Genomic DNA, 20,357 nt, shown 5'->3' with positions numbered 1-20,357 from the left:
TCAGAATTGACGGAGAAATCAAATCATTTACGGATATACAAACATTGAGGAAATTCGCCACAACAAGACCAGCTCTACAGGAAATACTTCAACCTGTTCTGCACACTGACCACCACAATGGATCAGCAGCAAAGTAAGAACTCAGAAACTAAAGGACAAAACCTAACCTCCACACTGATGCAAAAGATAAAATTAAGCAATGGACTCTCACCAAATAAGACGAATAGAATACTACCACACTTATCAATTATCTCAATAAATGTTAATGGCTTGAATTCCCCACTGAAGAGACATAGATTGGCTGACTGGATTAAAAAACACAAGCCATCCATTTGCTGTCTGCAAGAAACACACCTGGCCTCAAAAGACAAATTAAAGCTCCGAGTCAAGGGTTGGAAGACAATTTTTCAGGCAAACGGAATTCAGAAGAAAAGAGGAGTTGCAATCTTATTTTCAGATACATGTGGATTTAAAGCAACTAAAGTCAAAAAAGACAAAGATGGTCACTTTATATTGGTCAAGGGAAAACTACAACAAGAAGACATTTCAATTCTAAATATTTATGCACCCAATTTAAATGCTCCCAGATTCTTGAAGCAGACCTTACTCAGTCTGAGCAATATGATATCTGATAATACCATCATAACAGGGGACTTTAACACACCTCTTACAGAGCTGGACAGATCCTCTAAACAGAAATTAAACAAAGATGTAAGAGATTTAAATGAGACCCTAGAACAACTATGCTTGATAGATGCATATAGAACACTCCACCCCAAAGATAAAGAATATACAATCTTCTCATCACCCCATGGAACATTCTCCAAAATTGATCATATCCTGGGACACAAAACAAATATCAACAGAATCAGAAGAATTGAAATTTTACCTTGTATCTTTTCAGACCATAAGGCACTAAAGGTGGAACTCAACTCTAACAAAAATGCTCAAGCCCACCCAAAGGCATGGAAATTAAACAATCTTCTGTTGAATAACAGATGGGTGAAGGAAGAAATAAAACAGGAAATCATTAACTTCCTTGAGCATAACAACAATGAAGACACAAGCTACCAAAACCTGTGGGATACTGCAAAAGCAGTTTTGAGAGGAAAATTCATCGCTTTAGATGCCTACATTCGAAAAACAGAAAGAGAGCATATCAACAATCTCACAAGAGATCTTATGGAATTGGAAAAAGAAGAACAATCTAAGCCTAAACTCAGTAGAAGAAAAGAAATATCCAAAATCAAATCAGAGATCAATGAAATTGAAAACAAAAGAATCATTCAGAAAATTAATGAAACAAGGAGTTGGTTTTTTGAAAAAATAAATAAAATAGATAAACCATTAGCCAGACTAACTAGAAATAGAAAAGTAAAATCTCTAATAACCTCAATCAGAAACGATAAAGGGGAAATAACAACTGATCCCACAGAGATACAAGAGATCATCTCTGAATACTACCAGAAACTCTATGCCCAGAAATTTGACAATGTGAAGGAAATGGATCAATATTTGGAATCACACCCTCTCCCTAGACTTAGCCAGGAAGAAATAGACCTCCTGAACAGACCAATTTCAAGCACTGAGATCAAAGAAACAATAAAAAAGCTTCCAACTAAAAAATGCCCTGGTCCAGATGGCTTCACTCCAGAATTCTATCAAACCTTCAAGGAAGAGCTTATTCCTGTACTGCAGAAATTATTCCAAAAAACTGAGGAAGAAGGAATCTTCCCCAACACATTCTATGAAGCAAACATCACCCTGATACCAAAACCAGGAAAAGACCCAAACAAAAAGGAGAATTTCAGACCAATCTCACTCATGAACATAGACGCAAAAATTCTCAACAAAATCCTCGCCAATAGACTACAGCTTATCATCAAAAAAGTCATTCATCATGATCAAGTAGGCTTCATCCCAGGGATGCAAGGCTGGTTTAACATACGCAAGTCTATAAACGTTATACACCATATTAACAGAGGCAAAAATAAAGATCACATGATCCTCTCAATAGATGCAGAAAAAGCATTTGATAAAATCCAGCATCCTTTTCTAATTAGAACTCTGAAGAGTATAGGCATAGGTGGCACATTTCTAAAACTGATTGAAGCTATCTATGACAAACCCACAGCCAATATTTTACTGAATGGAGTAAAACTGAAAGCTTTTCCTCTTAGAACTGGAACCAGACAAGGTTGTCCTCTGTCACCTTTACTATTCAACGTAGTGCTGGAAGTTCTAGCCAATACAATTAGGCAAGACAAGGAAATAAAGGGAATCCAAATGGGAGCAGAGGAGGTCAAACTCTCCCTCTTTGCTGACGACATGATCTTATACTTAGAGAACCCCAAAGACTCAACCACAAGACTCCTAGAAGTCATCAAAAAATACAGTCATGTTTCAGGATATAAAATCAATGTCCACAAGTCAGTAGCTTTTGTATACACCAATAACAGTCAAGATGAGAAGCTAATTAAGGACACAACTCCCTTCACCATAGTTTCAAAGAAAATGAAATACCTAGGAATATACCTAACGAAGGAGGTGAAGGACCTCTATAAAGAAAACTATGAAATCCTCAGAAAGGAAATAGCAGAGGATATTAACAAATGGAAGAACATACCATGCTCATGGATGGGAAGAATCAACATTGTTAAAATGTCTATACTTCCCAAAGCTATCTACCTATTCAATGCCATTCCTATCAAAGTATCTACATCGTACTTTCAAGATTTGGAAAAAATGATTCTGCGTTTTGTATGGAACCGGAAAAAACCCCGTATAGCTAAGGCAGTTCTTAGTAACAAAAATAAAGCTGGGGGCGTCAGCATACCAGATTTTAGTCTGTACTACAAAGCCATAGTGGTCAAGACAGTATGGTACTGGCACAAAAACAGAGACATAGACACTTGGAATCGAATTGAACACCAAGAAATGAAACTAACATCTTACAACCACCTAATCTTTGATAAACCAAACAAGAACATACCTTGGGGGAAAGACTCCCTATTCAATAAATGGTGTTGGGAGAACTGGATGTCTACATGTAAAAGACTGAAACTGGACCCACACCTTTCCCCACTCACAAAAATTGATTCAAGATGGATAAAGGACTTAAATTTAAGGCATGAAACAATAAAAATCCTCAAAGAAAGCATAGGAAAAACACTGGAAGATATTGGCCTGGGGGAAGACTTCATGAAGAAGACTGCCATGGCAATTGCAACAACATCAAAAATAAACAAATGGGACTTCATTAAACTGAAAAGCTTCTGTACAGCTAAGGACACAATAACCAAAGCAAAGAGACAACCTACACAATGGGAAAGGATATTTGCATATTTTCAATCAGACAAAAGCTTGATAACCAGGATCTATAGAGAACTCAAATTAATCCACATGAAAAAAGCCAACAATCCCTTATATCAATGGGCAAGAGACATGAATAGAACTTTCTCTAAAGATGACAGACGAATGGCTAACAAACATATGAAAAAATGTTCATCATCTCTATATATTAGAGAAATGCAAATCAAAACAACCCTCAGATATCATCTAACCCCAGTGAGAATGGCCCACATCACAAAATCTCAAAACTGCAGATGCTGGCGTGGATGTGGAGAGAAGGGAACACTTTTACACTGCTGGTGGGACTGCAAACTAGTACAACCTTTCTGGAAGGAAGTATGGAGAAACCTCAAAGCACTCAACATAGACCTCCCATTCGATCCTGCAATCCCATTACTGGGCATCTACCCAGAAGGAAAAAAATCCTTTTATCATAAGGACACTTGTACTAGACTGTTTATGGCAGCTCAATTTACCATTGCCAAAATGTGGAAACAGCCTAAATGCCCACCAACCCAGGAATGGATTAACAAGCTGTGGTATATGTATACCATGGAATACTATTCAGCTATTAAAAAAAATGGAGACTTTACATCCTTCGTATTAACCTGGATGGAAGTGGAAGACATTATTCTTAGTAAAGCATCACAAGAATGGAGAAGCATGAATCCTATGTACTCAATCTTGATATGAGGACAATTAATGACAATTAAGTTTATGGGGGGGGAAGCAGAAAGAGGGATGGAGGGAGGAGGGTGGGGCCTTAGTGTGTGTCACACTTTATGGGGGCAAGACATGATTGCAAGAGGGACTTTACCTAACAATTGCAATCAGTGTAACTGGCTTATTGTACCCTCAATGAATCCCCAACAATAAAAAAAAAAAAAAAAAAAAAAAAAAAAAAAAAAGAAAATACATTGCAGCATTAGAAGGTTGAGAACCACTGGACTCTATACATACAGTTATCCTATTTTACCATTCTTGCCCCTAATCCATCCCTCATGGTCAAGGTCATTTATTTTCTTTCCTTCCTGTACTGTCTAATGATAATGGGGAGTTTCTGCAGAGAGGGATGGATCCAGAATTGTGCTAAAAACACTCAATGACTTAATGCCCTTGTGTGTCTAAATTTTAGCTCTGTGACTAAACAGAGCTAAAATTAAGGTGATACCTAGGACTAAGGATTATTCATTTTAGGCATATTTAGTGTATTTGCACTTGGGTTATTAAATCTATTATTGTTAACATAAAAAATAATGAGTCTGAACTTCACAGAAATTATGAAAGACGCCTTGAATGTCTTTGGTTTTAGCCCCCTCTCCCCTTATTACAGGATGTTCCAGGGTCATTGTGTCTTTTCCAGCTAAGTCATTACTGAAATTTGTAGGTTGTCTAGATGTTTCCCCAAGGTCCTTGCCAGCCCAGCTGTGTCTTCAGGTGGGTGTCTGTCATCACGTGGGCTTTGCTGGTGACTTGGAGGGCTGACAGGTCAGCCAGAGAACTGGCAGGGCTACTCAGTGATGGCAAGAGGTGCTCCTAGGATGGACAGCTGCCTGACACATATTCACTTCCAGTTCCAAAGCCAAGGGCTGGCAGGGCCCTTCCTTTCTATGGAGTGCTTCCTTCCCTCTCTGAGAAGTAATTGCATAGTATTTCCCACAGCCCACAGCTAGTCCAACTCACTCATCTCTAAACATTTTAAATGCAAATTTCAGGGAGGATGCACAGCCCTGGGGACGGTATTCGTTGACTTTGGTGTTGTCACCTTCTGTTACCCAGGTGCACAACCTGGATTCCATTCAATGCCCCATGATCCTGGCACACAGAGAACTTTAGTGTGGTCTGGTGGGCCGAGCTATCTTCCTGCTCATGTCAGAGCTGTGTTGGCAAGATGTTTCCGCTGCCCAGGAGGCAGCCAATGTCCCCTGGCTGAGGTTTGAGATGCCCTTTTATTCCTCACCAGTTGGCCCTGGACACAATTGTCCGCTGACAGGCTTATCATGCACCGGGTGTTCTTGCTCTGGAGCTCTTGCCAGAGAAATAATAGTGACCTTTTCTTTCCGGAAGCCTTTCTCACTCCAGGAGTGCTCTGTGTCAAACTCACAGGGGACAATCCATAATTAGGAGTTGAATGAGTCGGATAAAGGGAACAGCTTTGGGACCACTTGCCTAGTTTGAAAGATTCTGGACATGAAAGTATACAACAAAGCCTAGAAATCTTTCTTTATTGTTGCCCCAGGACAGCAGGTGCCTGTCTGGAAGGTTGCTGGTGGCAGAGCACTGAAAGTGGAGGGATGTTGGGGAAATTGGCAAGTCACTGTTCTCAACAGTGTCAGTGTGCCAGGTGCTGAACTAGGCACTTAGCAAATGCCATGTCACTTCATCTGTACCACAGCCTCCTATAGGGAAGCTATTGGCCCCACTTTAATGATGAGGAAATGGAGGCTGAGAGAGGGGGAGTCACCTGCTTGAGGTCACACAGCTAGCAGATGGTAGAGCCAAAGTGAGAGGTTATATTTAGGCCTCCACTGTTCCTGCCATCCAGCTACTGGCCTCAGGAGGACATTAGGATGAGCCAGGCCCACTGAGATTTCTGGCTCCGAAATCCTCAGAGAAAGATTTAGGTTATCAGAATGACTTCCCTTTTTGCAGCATGCGAACATTTACAGAATGATTTTACATCCATCATTTTATTTGCCCCTGACAATAACTGAGTGAGTTACTAGGTCCATACCACCAGTAAGGTATGAAAAGATGGAAAGAGTTGTTCAAGAACTTTGTGTCAAATTCTTAATCTAGAGCTCTTTTCATGGGGTTTTGGAGAAAACAGAGCACTTTATTAAGCATCATGAAAAAAGTTTGATACAGCATTGTGTTAAATGCAGAATGCCAATCTGGAAGGTCCTAGATTAGGAACTGTGTCTGATTTATTTGTGTGCCCACACCCAGCACAGAGTGGGGCTCATCGCTAATGATCCATTTGTACAGATTCATCAGTCTGCAAATCTCTGAGCCCCATGACCCTAGCTTCAGAGTCATTCCTTTGCAATATCTTAGAATGTCTCCCTCATTTTTAGTGCAACCATTAGTTACTAGAACTGTGGTTTTAAAATATTTTAATAGTAGAACTAACTCTCTTTTTTCAAAGAAAATCTCAGGCAGAATCTCAATGCGGTAAGTGGTTTTTGGCAAATGGTATATATATACCAGATGATTTATATCTTCAGCATTTGATGTAAAAGACTTCAGTGGGAAATGCCTGCAAACTGTGCCCTCCTACATTTCCAAGGGTCACATCCTGAAGACCACTAAGTGAAATCATTACACTGACCACAGCACTGTTCCCTAATCTTGTAAAAAAGTTAAAGTACTAGGTAGAGAGAAGGTATGAGGAATAGGGAAGATGAGGGAGGGCTACCTTTGGGATCAGAGTCTCTTGCATCATGGGTGAAAATCAGAGGGGAATGCTGGTTTAGAATTCAGGGCTGAGGGGCATATAGCCTGTATATTGGATAGGATTCTTAGATACAAGCAATAGAATCCACTCTAGCTGGTTTAAGCACTGAGAAAAACGTGTGCATAGCTCACAGAATCATTGAGAGTGCTGATGAGCCTGATTTTGTCTGGGACTTCCAGGAATAACTCCCAAAACCACACTGCAGAACTGTGCCACCAAGGCAGCTGCTTCCTTGGTGTGAGGAGGCAGTGGCCCTTTCCAGAATCACCTTGCCTTAGTGTGATTGTGGGTCACCAGATCTGGAAACCAGGTCAGAATGCCATTGCTGTAGTTGCTGGCTTTACAACCACATCTCTCTACCCTTATCCCATTAGAAAAATGGATACCCCACTCTGCCTTTCTTTCCATGTAAATCAATTCACAATTGAAGACTAGTGCAAGTACAATCGAATGGTAGAGCCTAAGTCACATAAGGAATATTTTCCTGAGAAATCTGGCAGGCACAGGACTAGAGAAGGCTGGAGAGGATATTAAACAAGCTAATTCCCAGTAATGCCACAATCCACCACTTCGGTACTCAACATTCATACACACCTTTTCTTATACTTAAATTTCCAAACAAAAACAGCAACAACAGATGTTCCTGCCTTTATTAGTCAGAGTTCTCCAATAGTGTATATTTATTATTAAAAAAAAAAAAAATAGCTCATGGGACTATGGAGGCCAAACAAGTCCTAAGATCTGAGGTTGGCAAACAGGAGAGCTGGGAGAGCCCATGGTTGACTCTGATCCAAACGACTGGAGTCTTCAGACCAAGAAAGAGCTGGAGCTCTACTTCTAGTCTGAAGGCAGGAAGAAAACAATGTCTCAGCTCAAAGGCCATCAAGCAGAAGGAATTCCCTCTTATTTGTCAGGCCTTTTCATTCTACCCAGGCCTCCAACTGATCAACCTACCCACCTTAGGAAGGACAGTCTGCTTTGCTCGGTCCAGAGACACCCTCACAAACACAGCCAGAATCATGTTTGACTAGATGTCTGGGGACCTTATGTCCCAGTCAAGTTAACACATAAAATTAATCATCACTTTGTACAACCTAAGGTATTAGTTTCGAGCTTATGAAATGGCCGGTATTTAACGTTTTGACCTAAAAACGTCAAATTTGGATGGCTTAATAATAACTGGTTCGTGTACAATCAAGCACATACACAAAAGTCCTATGGGTCAGAGCATCCCTCTCCAAATAATAGTCATTCCTCCTACAGTTCATTTACGATGCAATTATATTTTCACCAAACCTGCAGAACCAATTAGAAAGATAGTCATAGTAGTAAAAGAGGGACAAAAGGATTATATATACAATAACATAGTTACAGATATAGGTAGAGAAAGGAGAAAAAGAGGTAGAATGAAAGAATGTATGGGAAGCTATTACAGTTCTTGTTTCTGTAAATGCTCAACAAAGGTTATAGCTCTATTTATAGCTTCCTTTCTCAACTGCTAATACCTTTGCCCTCAGCCAATACTTCACTCGGTCAAGGTTCTTGCCTTCGTGGAGCAGTTCTAACAGTTGCTCCTGAGGAGTGGAGCCCTTGACAGTCTTGCCTACTACAAGATTGCTACAGACTTTACTGCCACCCCAGATATGTCCTTTTTAAGAGGTTCCCTGCAGGGGCCCTGAGATTCTGGACCTATTTATCTCTGCTTTCATTGTGTGGTGATAATCTTTTTTTCACCTTGAGCACCAAGATTAATCACCCCATGTACAAAATAACTCTCATTATTATTATTATTAGGCTATTGTTTTGATGGCACAAAGAGCCCAAAGGAGCTAGATGGCAGTCTCAATTTCTATTTCAATGGGGACCACGATTGCGTCCCCTAAAGAACTATGACTTCTACAGCTGCAGAGCTCAAAGTCTCATAAACAGAAAACAAATATTTTATGAATGGATCATCGTAAGATGTAAGAGTGAGAGATATTTTGCCCTTAACTCTGATGGCCAAGCATTCTGGTTATGGGAGAAACATCACCATTTACTCATTGCCAATTTGCATATATCACATCTCACACCCTCACTAAGTGTGATCTCCCAGCTCTCACTGGAACTGGGCCTCAGGGGACCATTTCACATTCCATGAAGCCACCTGTTTCTGAGTAAAGGGCACATGGTAAGACCTGTGAATTCTGTGAGCAGGAGCACATGGCCTTACTTCTTATGTTACAAAATAAGTTATTTTGAGAGAAGCAATATTGTGTGGAATACAGTGATGGTGAATAGGGTATTGAGCAAGTTCAAAGAGAATTTTGTTGGCAGAAGCATGGCAGGCAGGGAAGACAAATTCCTATCTATGCTTGTTCTGCATGTATTACTTGGAGGGTTGTGGATCCGAGCATCCAAGGATTTGGGGCAACGCATACCATGACTGTGAGAAGCTTTTCTTATTCAGGGCATCAACATCAATACCGTGGCTACCCAGAAGCAGCGCCAACCACAATTAAGAAGAGACAAGGAGTGTAGACAACTTAGCCAAGGGCAATTTTCAGAAGAAAAAATGGCTGTAGAGGAGATGACAGAGAAGTCTTAGCTGGACGACTAATTTCCACCTCATTTTACTCTGTCACTGTTACCCTGCCTCCAGCTGCTGTTTAAGCCCATTGCCCTATCATTCACAAAATCAAAACACTTCTCACCTTGCTTGCATTTCGCATTTAGCACACATTTAGAGAAGAGACTTAAGATCCTTTCATGCCAACTCTCCTTATGCAACCCAGAGATAAAACTCAGAAACCAACCTCACCTTTGACAGTTATGCTGATTGCTTTTGGGCAGGAAAAGAGTGGACTGATTCACCAGTGCCAAAGTGAAGCCAACTCAGGAATAGGGACTGAGCAAAATGATGTTCACCGCCAATGTCATGGACGCTTCATAGTGGCTGATGCGCCATTCAAAAGGCATTCACTTCTCCTGGAGCACGTTAACTCCTTGTCAGGGATCATGGGCTATAATCTGACTTTAGAGGAGGTGCTGGGATTTTCCTTGATGCCTCTGTCTGCACTGAGCACTGCAAATAAAACACAGGAATGGGTATATACACTTTTCCAATTTTTATGCATTTTCCAGTAAAATGTACACTTTAATTGAATGAGTTTCAACTCATTTTACAAAAAAAGAGAAATTCTCTAGTATTTTATAGGATATATTTTCTGTTCTTTTCTCTGCCTCCTCCTTCGTAAATGCCCAGCTTCAGCCATTACCCAATTCATGTGGTAAATTTAATTGGTTGTTGGAGAGACCAAAGAGATGGTGGTGCATGCTAGGGATAGGACAGGCATGATGATTTGGTTGGCTCTTTTCAAATACAGTAAGTTGACCACCCAGAGGACTGTAACAAATAGGTCTACATACAGAGGTGGTCAATATGTAAAGAACTAGGCCTGTTGTACTGATATATGCATGTGCTGCAGGTCCAGTCTATGAACATTAGGTCAACTTAGGGAGGTGGTCAACTATGGAGGTTCTATTTAGCAAGGTCAGAGGTAAACAAAAAACTTGGTGGGGATAAGAAGGATCTTAAAGTTCCACTATGTAATTTTTACTTTATTTACTTGGGCTTCTGCTTGTGAAATCTCTTCAGTTTAGATCAAGTCAATAAGCACTTTTTTTTTTTTAGCCCTAATATGTTCCAGACACTAGAATAGGAGCTAAAGATAGAAAGGCGAATAATACAGAAGCCTCGGCCTTTCAGTAAAAGATAGTAGATTTGTAGCTAAAGGCATCATGATTCCATTACTGTATAATCAGTGTCTTATAAAATATGGAAACCAGAGGGCTAAGGGGATACAGACACGTGGTGGCTACTTTGACTGATGGTGTCTAGGCGAGTATCAGAGAGGCAGTGACATTTCAGAGATGAACAGGATTTTCCTAAGCAAATGATGAGGGGGCTGTCATTGAAACACAGACAATAACACAACAAGGTGTCTGTGCTCAAGGGGTTTGCAACCTAGAGTAGGATGTGCGTGCACACACAACATGTCTGTCATTCCAAAAAGCAGAAAATGGCCCTTGGCTGGGGGTAGAACTTACAGAGAGCTGCACACTGGACCCAGGGATGTGATTCCAAGAGTCCCCTGGTGTAATCGAGGCCTTTTTTGACCTGTTCACCAAGAGGAGTCTTCAAGGGACTGGGAACACAGAAGCAGGGGAGGTACAGCTCAACATGGGAGTCTCTCTGAGCAGGGCGTTCAAGGAAAAGGAAGACTGTAAAGTCAGAAAAGAGAGGACACCGCCCATCCTCCATCCTTGCCAGGGATCCTTTGTCCCTTCGGAATCATTCTTTGTCCTCTGTGCTCTCCCTTAAACTCAGGATGGTAAAGACTTGAGCATTTCCTGACCATAAATGAGAAAATTAGTTGAATAAACTCAGGAAATTTCACCCCAAAATATGACTCTTTGTATAAAGAGTACAAGGGCATCCCAACGGTCACCACACATAGGAAAATTAACACACTCATATTTAATATTTAAATTTGTTTTGTATTTATATATTACCATGTAGAGAAATATTTTGTTAAATATTTTATAACATTTTGTAAGGAATATTTTATAAATAAAGATACAGTTAGCTGCAACTTCCCATTTTCCCTATGTATGGTGACTTTTGATACACCCTGTATTTTGAATTAAAGGCTCTTAGAAATCATCAGGCCCTGCAAAGGGCTTTTCCTGTATCTGCATAAACCAGATGGACCCATCAAAAGAACAGCTGACTTCCCTTCTCTTCCCACTATCTCCATATGTTGCAGGAAAAACTATTGAGAAGATAATTAGACCTGCCCCAAATCATTTTATTTATTTTTATTTTTTAAATTTTATTATTATTTTTTATTAAATCATAACTTTGTACATTGATGCATTTATGGGGTTCAGGGTACTGCTTCGATATACAATGTGAAATGCTTACATTGAACTAAGTAACACATCCATCACAACTATACTCATTTCTTAATAGTTTTAAAATGTACCATTGCATCATGCACATTAGGTGAGGTCCCCCAAATGCCCTCCCTTCTCCCATATCCCCCCTCCCCTCTCTCTTGTCTTCCCTTCTACTTTCTGGACTATTGCTATGTTTTGCCATTCATATGAGTATGTAGGTGATTATATATTGATTTCATAGTAGTATTGAGTACATTGGATACTTTTTTCCCCATTCTTCTTACTAAGAAGAATATGTTCCAGCTCCATCCAGGTAAAGATAAAAGATGTGAAGTCTCCATCTTTTTATGGCAGCATAGTATTCCATGGTGTACATATACCACAATTTGTTAATCCATTGATGGGTTGATGGGCACTTGGACTGTTTCCATGTCTTGGCTATTATGAATTGGGCTGCAATAAACATTCTGGTGCTAATGTATTTTTTTGTAAAATAATTTTTGATCACCTGGGTATATACCTAGTAGAGAAATTGCAGGATCAGATGGTAGGTCTACTTTTAGTTCCTTGAGTGTTCTCCAAAGTTCTTTCCAAAAAGGTCGTATTAGTTTGCATTCCCACCAACAGTGTAGAAGCATTCCCTTCTCTCTGCATCCACACCAACATCTGTAGTTTTGGGATTTTGTAATGTGGGCTAATTTACTAGAGTTATATGATATCTCAAAGTGGTTTTGATTTGCATTTCTCTGATAATTAAGGAAGATGAGCATTTTTTCATGTGTTTGTAGGCCATGCACCTGTCTTCATCAGAGAAGTTAGTGTTCACATTTCTTGCCCACATAGAAATGGGGTTATTTGTTGTTTTCTTGTTGATTAGTTTGAGTTCTCTGTAGATTCTAGTTATCAGACCTTTGTCAGAAGCATAACCTGAAACAATCTTCTCCCATTCTGAAGGTTGTCTGTTTGCTTTACTTAACTGTGCTCTTGGCTGTGCAAAAGCTTTTTACTTTGATCAGATTCCGGTAATGTATCTTTGGTGCTGCTTCAATTGCTGGGGGGTGGGGAGGTCCTCCGCATAAAATATTTTCCCAAGCCAATTTCTTCAAGTGTTTTCCCCACACTCTCGTCTAGTATTTTTATAGTTTCATGTCTTAAGTTTAAATCTTTTATCCAGTGAGAATCAATTTTTGTTAATGAGGAAAGGTGGGAGTCCAGTTTCAGTCTTCTACAGGTTGCCAGCCAGTTCACCTAGCACCATTTTTTAAATAGAGACTCTTTCCCCCACTGAATATTTTTGATAGGCTTGTCAAAGATCAAATGATGATAAGTAGCTAGATTCATCTCTTGGTTCTCTATTCTGTTCCATAAATCTGCCGCTCTGTTTTTGTGCCAGTACCATGCTGTTTTGATCACTATAGATTTATAGTATAGCCTGGAGTCTGTGATACCTCCTGATTTGTCTTTATTTCTGAGTAATGTATTTGCTATTCGAGGTTTTTTTTCTGATTCCATATAAAACAAAGTACTATTTTTTCAAGTTCTTTAAAGTATGACAATGGTGCTTTAATGGGGATTGCATTAAATCTGTAGATTGCTTTGGATAGTGTGACATTTTAACAATGTTGATTCTTCCCAGTCATGAGCATGGTATGTTTTTCCATTTGTTAACATCTTCAGCTATTTCTTTTCTCAGAGTTTCATAGTTCTATTTTTTTTTTTTTTTTTTTTTTGCAGTTTTTGGCAGGGGCTGGATTTGAAACTGCCACCTCTGGCATAAGGGTCTGGCGCCCTACTCCTTTGAGCCACAGGCTCCGCCCCATAGTTCTCTTTATAGAGATCTTTCACAACCTCTGTTAGGCAAATTCCCAGATATTTCATCTTCTTTGGCACTATTTTAAAAGGAATAGAGTCCTTGACTGTTTCTTCAGCTTGACTATTGTTGGCATATATATAAAAGCTACTAACCTGTAAGTATTGATTTTGTATCCTGAGACACTGCTGTTTTCCTTGATCACTTCTAAGAGTTTTGAAGTTGAGTCCCTGGGATTTTCCAGGTATAGGATCATATCATCAGCGAAGAGTGAGAGTTTGATCTCCTCTGACCCTATTTGGATACCCTTGATCACCTTCTCTTGCCTGATTGTGATGGCTAAGACTTCCATTACTGTGTTGAATAGCAGTGGAGACAGTGGGCATCCTTGCCACATTCCTGATCTGAGTGGAAATGTTTTTAATTTTACACCATTCAATATAATATTGGCTATGGGTTTGCTATAGATGGCCTCTGTCAGTTTAAGAAATGTCCCTTCTATGCCTATTTTCTTAAGTATTCTGATCATGAAGGGATGCTGGATATTATCAAAGGATTTTTCTGCTTCAATTGAGAGAATCATGTGGTCTTTGTTTTTTATTTTATTGATGTGATGTATTATATTTATAAATTTTCATATGTTGAACCAACCCTATAACCCTGGAATAAAACCAACTTGATCATGGTGTATAATTTTTTTGATGTGTTGTTGAATTCTATTTGCTAAGATCTTACTGAATATTTTTGCATCAATATTCATTAATGTATTGGTCTATAATTTTCTTTCTTTGTTGGATCCTTTCCTGGTTTGGGTATCAGGGTGATATTTGCTTCATAGAATGTGTCGGACGTATGCCTTCTTTTTCTATGCTTTGCAAAAGGTTGTATAATGTAGGTACTAGTTCCTCTTGAAAGGTTTGATAGAGGGCGGCGCCTGTGGCTCAGTCGGTAAGGCGCCGGCCCCATATACCGAGGGTGGTGGGTTCAAACCCGGCCCCGGCTGAACTGCAACCAAAAAACAGCTGGGTGTTGTGGCGGGCGCCTGTAGTACCAGCTACTCGGGAGGCTGAGGCAAGAGAATCGCTTAAGCTCAGGAGTTGGAGGTTGCTGTGAGGCCATGGCATTCTACCAGGGGACATAAAGTGAAACTCTGTCTCTACAAAAAAAAAGAAAGGTTTGATAGAATTTGGATGTGAAGCCATCTGGTCCCGGACTTTTCTTTTTGGGGACATTTCATATTGTTGATGCTATTTCAGTAATTGATATAGGTCTATTCAAGATTTCTAATTCTTTCTGGTTGAGTCTAGGAAGGTGGCGTGCTTCCAGGTATTGGTTCATTTCCTTCAGATTTTCATATTTCTGGGAATAGAGATTTTTATAGTAATCATTGAGGATTTTTGACTGAAGTGCCAAATCATTTTAAATAGAGTACCTGTCTCTTAGGTTAATTTACAAGTCAATCTGCCCCCCACCTCCACCCATTAATCTTCTGAGCATCTATTCATCCTCCCTAGCAACCATTTATTGCCCCTGAACAGAATTATCTATATTCCCCATCTCCCTCTCCCCTCTAAAAGGAGGCTATATAAATTTCAGGACTACACTGGGACACTGAGTGATCACTCTGCAATTCTCCCAGTGTGCACAGTAAATAAATAAACCTTTTCCTCTTATTAATCTAGCTTTTTGTGAATTGATTTTTCAGCAAACCCATGACATCAAGGGCAGAGGAGAGTCCTATCAGGGCATGTGCCTTTCAAGTCCCCTCCTCTAAACCTTCAGAGGCCTCCCAGGTCTCATACCTACCTTGGCCTCTGCTGGTTTTCTAATTTACTCACGTTCTTACAGGCTGTCCTTTGAAATGGCCAGAAGACACAAAGTTTCAAATGCTAAGCTTGGACTCTGGGGTTAAACTGGTGAATGTTTCTGTCTATATCACCTCTATATCACTACCAGGGCAGATTCCCAAGAGAAGGACACTACACAGGAAGTGTAAAGTAAGAGTGTGAGTAAACTCAGCAGTTCCTTGGAGTTTGTAGATTGGGATTAGACCAATACCATCAACTATTAAGCATTTGTTGTATATTATGAGCAATACAAAGGACGGCCTTCTCTTGAGAAGTTTATGAGTAAGTTCAAAATTAAAGAACTTTAATTTCTGTGGGACAGGTGCAAGGAGGCCAAGGCAGAAGGATTGCTTGAGGCCAGGAGTTTGAGACCAGCCTGAGCAACATAGCAAGACCCCATCTGTCTTTAAGGAAAACAAAAAAATCCATTCATGGGTTGATGGGCACTTGAGTTGTTTCTACGACTTGATGATTACGAACTGAGCTGCAATAAACACTCTGGTGCTAATGTTTGTGGCAAAATTATTTTTGTTATTCTTCATAGATATCTAGTAATGGAACTGCAGGATCAAATGGAAGGTCAACTTTTAATTCTTTAAGAATTCTCCATACTTCTTTCCATAAAGGTTGTATTACTTTGCAATGCAAAAATGTTCCCTTCTCTCCACATCCAGGCCAGCATCTGCAGAGTCAGGATTTTGTGACGTGGGCTAATCTCACTGGAATTAAGTGATATCTCAGAGTGCTTTTGACTTACATTTCTCTGATGATTAAAGACTATGCCCATTTTTTCATATGTTTGCTGGCCATTCGTCTGTCATCTTCAGAGAGGTTTCTGTTGAAGTCTCTTGCCCACTTATAAATAGGGTTGTTTGCTCTCTTCTTGTTGATTAATTTGAGTTCTCTATGGATTCTAGTTATCAGGCCTTTTCCAGATTCAGAACATGCAAAAATTTTCTCTCATTCTGAAGGTTGTCTGTTTACTTTAGTTGCGGTAACTTTAGCTGTGCAGAACCTTTATAACATGATCAAATCCTGTGGCATTATATACCATGGAATACTATTCAGCCATAAGAAAAGAAAAGATGGAGACTTTACATCTTTAATGTTTACCTGGATGGAGCTGAAACACATTCTTCCTAGTAAAGTATCTCAAGAATGGAAAAAAAAAAAATCCAATGTACTCAATACTAGCATAAAACAAATATATAAATAATTTTACTATGCCCACACAAATGATAAAACACAAATATAGATTAGCAAGGGGAGGGGAGAAGACAGAGAGCAGAGGAGGGAGGAGGGGAGAGGAGGGAAGGGAGATGGTGTGTTCTCATCTAATGTGCACAATCTGAAGGTGTTCAGCACACCCTGGTTTAAGGGCTCTTCTACAACTTGAACTTTACTTTGGAAGTGACAACAATGTAACCTAAAGATTTGTACCGTCATATTAATTTGAATTAAAAAAAGTAACTGGGCACGGTGGCATGTGCCTGTAGTCCCAGCTATTCCGGTCGCTATAGACAGGAGGATCCCTTGAGCTCAAGAGTTCAAAGTTACAGTGAACTGTGATTGCACCACTGTGCTCCAGCCTAGATTACCCTATCTCTCCCTCTCTCAAAAAAAAAAAAGTGTAAATACATGAAAGAAAAATAGCAATGCAAGTATTAACCACGTCCTAGATTTCACAAGATGGCATCTGATTAAGTGTCCAATGAGTGGAAAAATCTCCTCTGAAATGGAAGAAAAGGACCATTTGGCTTAGATGGTTTCCCTGTTTTTAGATCCATCATTCTGTGAAATCTGACAAGAAGTACTTTGAGGTCAGAGCTGTACCATCCACACAGGTTTTCTTCTCTTCTCTGACTTCATTAACATCAGAAAATAATTCACAGGAGCAACACTTATATGAAATTAAAGATCAGTTATTTGCAACATTAGTTATGTTTTATTACCTGTATCTTATATGCAGGACACATTACGTTCAGAATATTGACTAGTGAATGTGTTGTATACAGTGTACAGAAGCTGCTTGACTAGTAAACAGGCTAGGTTCTTAAGGTTGTTCTAAATCTAATTGTTTACAAGTTCAAAGCATCTCCAAATAAGCAACACTTGGCATTTTCTTACCACGTTAAATTCTCTTGTTAATTTCTATATTTATTTATTTATTTGAGACAGAGTCACACTATGTCACCCTTGATAGAGTGCTGTCACAGCTCACAGCAACCTCAAACTCATGGGCTTAAGTGATTCTCTTGCCTCAGCCTCCCAAGTAGCTGGGACTACAGGCTCCCAACACAATGCCTGGCTATTGTTTGGTTGTATTTGTTATTGTTGTTTGGCAGGCCTGGGCTGGGTTTGAACCTGCCAGCTCTAGTGTATGTGGCTGGCACCCTAGCTGCTGAGCTATAGGTGGCACCGAGCTAATTTCTATGTTCATTTCCATGAGAGATCTTTCTCTTCTTACGAGGATCTTCAACAGTCTTAATTTTTTTTTTATATCATATATGATGAGGTTAATTTCTAAAAGAACTAAAAAGCAATAAGCTTTCTCTCCTCCATTGACAAAGGTCATGGGGGACTTGGTCTTAATGTCACACTTGGCTTTCCCACATGTCTGTAACCTCATAAATATAAGGCTCAAGGTGGGTATTAAGAACAGTCCCTGAGCTCAGGAATGAAGACCTCATCTCCCTACACTGTCCACCCCCCATCTTGGGGGCTCACAAGGGAACCTGGGCTACCCACCCCTCTCTACTTCTCAGTACTTCCAGCCTCATCACCAATGTTTGTCCTGAGTCCAGCAGGATTAAATTCATCCTATTTTCTGTTTATTTCAGTAATCGAAGTCCCAGCCTGGCAAGGCTCCCTGTCTGCCACCCTCTAATGCTTATGCAGTTCTACATCTCCATAACTCTCACCTCATCTCTTTCCCCTTCCTGGCTCTCAAAGTCCTTCTGCTGTGACTCCATAATTCCTGGTCCATCATGAGCAAAACGCACCACATCATTACTCTCTCTTCTTGTTCCTGAATCTCCCTGAGGATAGGACAATACTTCCACTGCAGCCCCTCGAGGAGTGGCCAATTTTCGCCTCTGACCTTTGTACCCTGGACCTCCTGGAAGGTAACTTGGTCTTCTCCACACATCCCCTTACCTCTCGAAGACCTGTACCCATGCTCCCTCTCAAACAACACCAGTTTTGACTCTCATATCAGGTCACATCACGTTATTCAACTCAATACCCTTTGTTTTTGCTGCACCCCGTCCCCCTTTGATGAAAGGGGTCCCTTCCCCTCATTTCTTGAAGATTTTAGCTCCTAGTATGCTGTTCTTCTCTAGTTTTTCCCTTCTTGAAATGTTTGATGATTTCAGGATCCTGGCAGGTGATTTTTCCAGTACCCTGGGTGCTCCATGCCTTGGCCACCTCTTCTGGAGTGTTTCAGTCCTCACTGTGCTCAGACACTCACTCCCACCTCGTGTTCCAAACCTGATCATCAGCCATCAGTGGCTGCAGCTCCATGATGTTTTCAGTTTGTGTGTCTTGGTCTCAGATCTCCTTTCTGTCCAATTAGTTCTCACTAGGGGCCCAACCCTGAGTTCATCACCCCACTGGAAGCTCCTGGGTACTTTATCTTTACCATCTGCTCACTGTTCGGCTAACACCGCATGCCTACTTGGTATAATTGCTGCCGCACGACCAGGTTCATCTGTCCACTGCCTAAGAGAACACCAATACCCAGAGACAGCAGGGTTTACAGCAGAGAAGGAGTTTATTCTGCATAGTGCTAAGTGGGGAGACAGGAGTTTCTTAAATCCATCTTCCTGAGAATCTGGGAGAGAGAGTTTCTAAGGATATTTTGACAGGGGATTAGGTAATAAAGTTAACTAATGGTTAAGTTTGAGGAAAAATTACAGGGGTGTGGACATGATTATAGAGGTCTCAAAATCATCTTTTTATCTTGTTTCCGCTCCTGGGATCATGATTCCTGTCGAGTTGGTTTTCTTGGTATGGGCCACTGGTCACTGATCCCGGAAGGTCAGCCAATCCACTGGAATGTGGGGCCTGAAAGATATCTTAGAAGCTACCTTTAGGTTTCCAAACACTGACAGCTGTGTGACTCCACACTGGCGATTACAGAGAAGCAAACAAGGGGGCAGTGGCTGATTATTATCATTATTTTTAGCTAAACATGTTCCTTTACAGTATTTGAGGGCCCTTACTTTAGTTCTTGGCTTACACCCCTTCATCAGTCTATAAGGGTGATTTCATGGTCAGTCTTTTGCAAAAAACCCTCAACTCCCTTGTCCAAAACCATAGCCCTGGTTAAACCTGCTCTCCACTCACCCTCTGTCTATGCCTGTGTAGCTGGACACAGCTGGAGAAGAGACCTTTGCCTCACTCATGGGCTCCCTTTAGAGTCATGACTTCAATCCTCCAGGCTTTAATGCCATCAGGGAGCTCTGTAGAATGCACCACCACTTTCTCACAATCCTAAACCATTAGTTCACAATTTCTCTTCTTCTCAGACCCTCCCATCTCATCTTACTCCTCTCAGCTGAAAACTTTTTTCCTTCTTTCTTCCTCAGAAAATGGCAGCAGAGGAGGTCTGCAGACTGCACGGCCCCATCCTCTCCCACTCACATCTGCACCCATGTCCCCACCTTCCCTCCCACTTCATGTGGCCACCTGGCCTCCCTGTCTGAAGCCAATCTCTAGATCTGACCAGCTCAAGTCATTGTCCTAGCACTTCTTACCTCTTCTTTCACATCACAATTTTCTCTTATAGAAAAACAAAAAAACATATGTTGATGGACACTTGTGTTGATTCTACAGCTTGGCAATAGTGAATACAGCTGTGATGAACGTTCTGGTGCATATGTCTTTATGGGAACAGATGTTTTTTCTTTTGGGTAGATACCTAGTAATGGGATTGCAGCATCAAATGGAA

Source organism: Nycticebus coucang, chromosome 24 (assembly GCF_027406575.1).
Source record: "Nycticebus coucang isolate mNycCou1 chromosome 24, mNycCou1.pri, whole genome shotgun sequence".
Taxonomy (NCBI): domain Eukaryota; kingdom Metazoa; phylum Chordata; class Mammalia; order Primates; family Lorisidae; genus Nycticebus; species Nycticebus coucang.
The sequence above is the reverse complement of the archived record's forward strand: the minus strand, read 5'-3'. Positions refer to the sequence as shown.